Consider the following 8,048-nt stretch of genomic DNA (forward strand, 5'->3'; position numbering starts at 1 on the left):
ATGGTGGAGAGTCCTTCTCTATCATCAGTTGTGCTCCAGCCTTCGAGGAAGAAATATTGGAGATGCACCGGGTGAGCTCTTCTTTCACTTTTAGTGAGATGGTAGCAACATCACAAAGCCGTCTATCTAAGGGAGGATTTGCTGCTAAATCCTGGGGAATGAATAAGTGAGAGCAGAGTGATCACCTCTCTAGCCTTGAAAATTAAGCCCTGCCTTAATAGATAGTCCCTGTCACTTAACTGTTGATGTAAAAATTCATCCCTCGGTGGCCAACTCAGTTATTAACTTTTTCACACTTGGCTAACTGGTTAGAGTGCCAAGCTTAGAATCCGGAAGACTCATCTTCTGAGCTCAGATCTGACCCCAGATACTCACTAATTGTGTGACTCTGGACAAGTCACTTAACTCTGATTGCCTCGGTTTCCTCATCTGTAAAGTGAATTAGAAAAGGAAACTACAAAGTACTGCATTATCTTTGCCAAGAAAACCCTAATTGGGGTCATCAAGCATCAGACATGATTGAAAAGATTAGAAGACTTTCTAGCTTAGGAGGACTTGCCCACACCCTTGAAATAATGTCACCTCCATGCCAGCATAAGTCACCCAGGGCGTATTTAAGTGAAGAAATTGTGATATTTGCTCATCTGTATGTCAAGATTTTGAGTTTAAAATTTGTTTTATATATGTATGTATGTATATATGTATGTATGTATGTATTTCACCTTGCTTGATGTTTCCAAAAGCAAGCAAAGACAGGGCACCTATTCACACCCTCATATTACAGATTAGGATTCTGACACACCATCATCACCCTAGTGCTTGGATACTTTCTAAGTTAGAAGGTACCATTAGCCTGACATGTTCCATTGACACTAGCTTTGTGTGCAGGTCATTCATTCTAGGCCAGGGGAAGGGCACTTTCTCGTGCCTTAGGACCCCTTTTTCTCCCCAGCATCTTCTTTCATCCCATTTAACATGGGGGTAAGGTCAGTTATTATCATTTATATTTCCTTTTCCAATTAGAAAGATAAACCATATGCCAAGAGTGCCTTTAAGGTCCTTCGGGTGACTGATCAGATCTAATACTTGTGGAACCACTTTCCTAATCCATAAAAAATAAATCTCCAAGGAGATCGGCTCAATGTTTGACGCACATTCCACATCAGAAACTGAATGATGAATTCAGTCCATTTATTACTCTTCATCTGACGGATGAGAATCCCTCCCTTCTAGCACAATATTACAGCCTAGGTGTTCAGGGAAGCAATATTAGAGACAATTTCTGTTCATTAATAAATCGGTATAGAGTTTTCCATCATCAAATTCAGAATGACGTCTTAGAGGTAGCGAAAAACAGGATTAGTGTGTTGGTTCAGGTCCATTTGGTTTTTGAAGAGAACAAAACACAGAAGGATTAAAAAAACATTTCAGCAATAACCAGAAAGTCTCCCTCACATCTGTGGTCTAACTCCGAGTCATGTATTAAATTTCTGCTAAAGGTCACCACTGCTTGTCTGAACATGCATTTGTTATTGACTGAAGAAAAGCTAAAAAAAACCCCAAACCCAAAAAAACCCATGTTCCTCTTTTATAGGAAAATATCCAGGCTTCCTAAGAGTCTGGGGTAAGATAAATGACAGTGATAAATGCATCATAAACAATTCTTGTTGAGAGATTGTCATGATATGATAGATTTACTGGTGTCAAATTGGCTTCTCACTTGAATTTCCTACTTTTATTATTTTCTTTTGTAAAAAAGCTTCAATTTTGCCTCTTGTTCATTTTCAAATATGTTCTCCCCCCCATCAAGCAGTTTTCCCTTGTAACAAATGTTTAAGAAAAAAAACACTCAACCAACATGTCAATAACACACAACATTCTATGCTCCTGGTCCTCTACCTTTGCAGTGAAAGGCAGGCAGTAAATTTTTCATCCCTTGTGGTAGTGGGAGAAGGGAGTGATGGTGGTGGACCATCAAACTTTTTCAATATAGTGACGTACCATTCTTTTTTGTTTGATTATTTTTTCTATTTTCATTGTTGTAGTCTTTGTGCATATCGTTTTCACACTTTTACTTGCTTCACTTTGCTCCTCAGACATGGCTGATTTTTTTTTTTGTCATCTTTTTGTCAATTTGTTACTGGTGAGGTGAAATCTCCGAGTTGCTTTAATTTGCAATTCTCTGACTATGAATGATTTAAAGAAATTTTACTGTGGTATATGGTTTAAGATACTGGTCTAAAGTTATGTTTTTGCCATAGTGCCCTCCAGTTTTCCCAGCAGTTGTCATCAAATGTGGAGGCCTTCCCCAAGTAGTTTATGCTCTTCATATTTTTTTTGGGGGGAGGGAACACTTGGTGATTGAATTTCATTGATTCTGATTCTTACTTATCTTGTAGTTAACACTGTCAAATTCCTGTTCTTTAATACCAAATGCTTTTAATACTGCTTTCAAAAACAGTTTGAGATCTGAAAGTGCTTTTCTACCTTCATTCTTACTCATCTTTCCTCCTAACCATCCTACTCCCCAAATCTCTGGAAATTCTAGACCTTTTATTCCTTTTGGGTGAATTTCACTTATTATGCCTAGTTTTATAAAGTATCTGCCTTGATTAGTATAGCACTAAATTGCTAAATTAATTTAGATATCAACTTTTTATCATATTAATATGGCTCCACAATGAGAAATAAATATCTTGCCAGTTATTCCTCCTTTGTTATTTCTTTAAAAAGAATTTTAATAATTGCACTTCTGTTTTGAATGTATCTTGCTAGACTGACATTCTGATTTTTTGTAGTTTTGTAGTTATGTTGAATGGGAATTTCCCTCTGTTGCTTCCTTTTCATTTTTGTTTTTACAAAATATAAATGCTGCTGATTTTTGAGGCTTTATTTTGTATGCTGATACTTTTTTGAAGCTACTGTCTTAATTACTTGCTTTGTATATTCTCTAGAGTTTCTAAACCATCGTGCTGTCTTCAAATAGAAATAGAATCTTTTTCTTTGTCAATTAACAGATTTCAGTTGATTATCAGGAAATGTATTTTTCTTTGTCAATTAAATGAGTCTTATTGGTGGGACTTTGTTGAAAATAATTGCATCAGTACTCATTAGTGATATTAGTTCACAGTTCTCTTCCTTTGCTTCATCCCTCCTAAGTTAGGAATCAAGGTCATATTAAGCTTTTTTCTTAATTAGTTAAAACAAATAAAAAATAGAAAAAAGAAAAAATTGTCACATGTATAACAGAACACAGGAGAGGATTCAAAATATGAAACAATAAATTCAAGAAAGCCTATATAATAAATACTATACATTACATTCAGAATCTTTGCTTCCTTGTAGGTTTTCTTTTGTTCTCTTCTGTGCACTTTTTACTTTATTCTTTCTCCCCCCCTTTTTCCCCTCATCTCCTCCAAGAAGGCTACAATTAAGCATGGATATATTTATATATACATATATACACATACATACATATATAAACATAGATACCTATAATTATACACATATATGCATGTAAATATGTGTAAACATCTATATAAGGTCATTCTATATTTGTCTTGTTTCTCTGAAGGTAGATAAACATCATTCTTCCAAAGTCTTTCCATATTTTTCTAAGTACACCAACTCATTTTCTATACCACAGCAAATATTGCAACCTTATACTATCTAGTGATTTTAAATAGACTTTAAAAATCTTGATCAATATGACTGGCATCTAGCATAGTTTCCCTAATTTTTCCACTATTTGTTTTAACTTTGTGTGAGATCAATGATTATTACCCTTTTTTTTTTCAAAAAACAAATTCTACTCCTGATCATCCTTATTATGTTGATGTTTCTCTCTTTTTTCCTATTCCTGCTGACTCTTCTTCTTTAGTTTTACCCTCTGTCCTGCCCTCCTATTACTTAACCTACACTCTCTCAAAGTATCTCTCCCTTGTCCTCTCCTCCTACTTTCTCCCTACCTCTTTAGCCCATTCCTGATAATCTACATACCTTTGTATACCCCCACCTTTTCCTATTCCCTCCTCCTCTTATTTCTTAATAAATTTAGAAGATTTTTATACCCTCCTAGATATATATGTATTGGAGGGTTTCAGAACTGCCTGCCATCTAATTCCTCTGTGCCAATTCCTCCTCTTCCCTGTCATTCACGTAAAATGGTTTTGTTTTGTAGAACACCATATTCAATTCTACCCCGATCTTTCTTTTAAACTATCCAATAACTAATGATAATCTTAGACATATGGTTTACATTTCCATGTAGAAAACACAGTTTGTCCTTATTGAGTCCCTTGTAATTAGTCTTTGATGTTTACCTCATATTTCTCTTAGATCTTGTATGTCTAATTTTCTATTAAGTTCAGGTCCTTTTGGAACAAAATCCCGAAAGCTGGCAATTCATTGAATATCCATTTTTTTAATTCAGGATTATGCTTAACTTTGCTGGGTATGATGTTTTTGGCTGCAAGCCCAAATCTTTTGCTTTTCAATATATGGTGTTCCAAGACTGTGGTCTTTTATGTAACCACTGTTAGGTCTTGTGTGATTCTAATTAATTCTAATTCATATTTGAATTGTTTTTTTCTGGTGTCTGGTAATATTTTCTCCTTGACTTAGGGAGTTTCAGAATTTGGCTATGATGTTCCTTGTAGATTTTCCTCGTAGGATCTTTCAGGATCCCTTTTTCTCCCCATTTCTACTTTCTCCTCAGGTTCTAACATTTCAGGAGAATTTTCTTTAATTATTTCTTCTACTGTTGTATCAAGATTCTTTTTTTGATTATAGTTTTCAGTTAGTCTGATTATTCTTAAGTTTTCTCTTCTTGATCTTTTCTCCAGATCAGTTGTTTTCTTAGGAGAGGTCTCACTTTTTCTTCCATTTTTCACTCTTTCTATTTTGTTTTTATTATTTCTTCATCTCTTATAACTCTGCTGGCTTCTTTTTGCCCCAATTCTAGTTTTCAAGGAGTCATTTTCTTCCTTAATATTCTGGATCCCCCTTTCTAATCGACTGACTTTCTTTTCATAATCTTCTTGTTTTCCTTCTTATTTATTGGTTTGTTTGTTTAGTTAGTTATTTTTCCTCATTTATTTGATTTTTGTTTTTAGTGAGGCAATTTGGTGAGAGAAAGCACATCTATATCTACCTCTCAGGGCTGTTGTGAAGAATAAGTGAGATAATAACTGTAAAGTGGTTGGCATAGTGTTTGACACATAGTGAGGAGTGTATAAATATTTGCTACATTATTATTTTAATTGTTTGACAGAATTCACCAGGAAATCTATCTGGATCAGGATTTTTTTGTTTTGTTCTGTTTTTAAGTTTGTTATTTCTTTATGCCTTCTTTAACTTAATTTCATTTTCTGAGATAAGATTGAGATATTTATTTCATGCTCTCTTAATTTGGGTGTTTAAAGCATATTTAAAATTAATCTCCCTTTTCTTTAAATTCTCATTTATTTTAGCATTTGATTGTACACAAGAGGTTTTGAAGAAACCTTTTCATTTCATATTTGTATAATTTTACATTACTTATTTTTTATTAGGAAAAATGGAGTGTTCTCTATTTTAAAAATCAGGTTAGCCTTTTAAAAGAAATCAGCTTTCAGTTTGATCATTTATTAATTTTGCTTCCCTCTTATCTAGTTCTCCTCTAATTGTCAAGTTTTCCTCTTCTGTGCTTATTTTTAGCTTTTAATTGGCTGGTTTTTGAGCTTTTAAATTGAATACTCAGTTCATTAATCTTTCCTTCTTCTATTTTGTTAATGCCGTATTCAGAGAAAAACTCTTCCCCTGAGCATTGCTTTTGTTACATCCCATATATTTTAGTATATCGGCGCATCGTTTTCTCCCATCGTAATTGTTACTTGTTTCTATGATTTGTTCTTTCACTCATTATGAAGGGTTTCATTTAAGTTTTGATTTCGGTATGTACCTTTTGCTTGTGTTCTCTCTATTAATTCTTATATTAATATACTATGATCTCTAAAGGATGCTTTTAAAAAATTTATTTATATGGAGGCATTGAGTAGAGGCACCCTGATCTACTTAGTTCCCAATCCACTCCATGAAATGACAGGATTTTCTGACTTCAAGAGGCTTCATTTGCTGAATGTTAGGGGCAGCTAACAGCTCAAGCCGCTCCATCAAGCTCTAACCCCCACCAGCTACAGTCACTTTCCTTCCTTCAGATGGACACAATCAATACCTTTTGCCCTTTGGGGGTGTGGGGGATAAGACTGAGCCCCTGCCTAGAAGAACTTGGCAGGGGCCCCTTTCACCTGAAATACTAGCTGTCAACTTTCCTGGGGTTAACTGTGTCTAGCATGAGGGGTGGACTGAGGGGAGGTGGTGGTGATGGAGCTTATTTTCATCTCTAAATAAAAGGAGAACTAGAAAACACAATATATTTACAAGATGGCTTAAGGGTAAGAAATGCATTTATTTCTGAAAGCCAAAATGCAACTTGCAAATCATATTTGGGGAGCCTAACACACACACCACGGAGCTTTCAATTTAAATTCTGACTAAATTGCAACACTTGAGTGGTCACTAAAAAGAGGTGCAGATGTAAATGCTAATGTGATCTGATACAAAAAAAAGGGGGAGATAAAACTGTCAATTTTGTCCATCAGGCTTTTTTTTTCTATTAAGTCACAATTTACAGTCATCTTTGACTGCAATAGCCTACTAACAGGCTTCTCCACTTTCCTTCTCTCTCCAATCCATCCTTCTCACGGTTGCCAAACTAATCGTTGCTAATGCACAGGTCCAATCGCACGACCCCCTTGTTCCCAGCCCTTCGGTGATTCCCCAGAGCCTCAGAAACAAAGCATTCACTCTTCATATTGGCATCCAGGGCTCTCCCTAAGCTTCCTTAAGCCACAACTTACTATCTGAATTAACTGTATGTTCCTTCAGACATTTGGGGCTCCATTAGAACCATGTTCCATGTTGCCCCTAAATTCCATCCTTTTTATTTAACCTTTGTGTCTTGGTTCCCACCATTCATAGGACCATTGATTTAGAAGCTAGAAGGGGAAAAGTTTCAGTGGCTCCCTATTTCACAGTGCCTGACACTTAATAGATGCTTAATAAATGTTAACCGACTGACTTGAGCATCAAATACAAATCCCCTTACTTGTCATTAAAGCCTTTCACAATCTGGTTGTGATCTTTCCAACCTTATTTCACATTAATCCTCTATGGGTCCTTGCTAAAGGGTCCAGTCAGATTGGAGTAGCCATTTTCTGTCCTCCAAGTGCCATTTTCAGCATATCTTGCATTTGCTTTGGTTGTCCCCTATACTGGGAACACTACTTCCTCATCTCCTTTCTGAATAACCCTCCTCCCAAACTCTGCTGAGAGTAAAAGCCTTTTAGATAGCTTTTTCTGATCCTCAACACCTATTCTCTCCTTCTTCAAATGTTCCTGGGGCACTTTGTCAGAGCTCTACATTTTCTTCTTGACCACAAAGTGCCATTCCTAGCCACGAATCTGGACCTAGTCGACAAGAAGTTTCAGTCTCTGGACAAGTCCAAAGCTCTCCTTGGCACAAAGTTTCACCCCATTAAGGGAGGGGGAAGGGGATCCTGGGGGAAGTCAAGCTATAATTCCTCCAGCCTCACCTTTCCCTGGACGATCAAGCCATATTGCCAGCCTAAGACATGTGGGTAATGTGGATTTACCCAATCAAAATGAGCTCTGAGTCCCCACTTAACAGAAACCCAACCTCTTCCCTGAAAAAGTACATTTCACTAAGCCCTAGTCATATGGATCTGGTCCTCCATGCAAACAGCCTGGAATTATTGGATGCCATAGACAGTGTTTTACTCTTTTGCACAGAAGCAATCCAAGGAATACAGACATACCTCAGAGGTATTGGGGTTCAGTTCCAGACCACTGAAACAAAGCAAATATCACAATAAAGTGAGTCATGTGATTTTTTGATTTCTCAGTACATTGAAAAGTTATGTTTATACTATATTGTAGTCTATTAAGTATGCAATAGTAGGATATATAAAAACAAAGTACATACTTTA

The sequence above is a fragment of the Antechinus flavipes genome, chromosome X, assembly GCF_016432865.1.
Source record: "Antechinus flavipes isolate AdamAnt ecotype Samford, QLD, Australia chromosome X, AdamAnt_v2, whole genome shotgun sequence".
Classification (NCBI taxonomy): domain Eukaryota; kingdom Metazoa; phylum Chordata; class Mammalia; order Dasyuromorphia; family Dasyuridae; genus Antechinus; species Antechinus flavipes.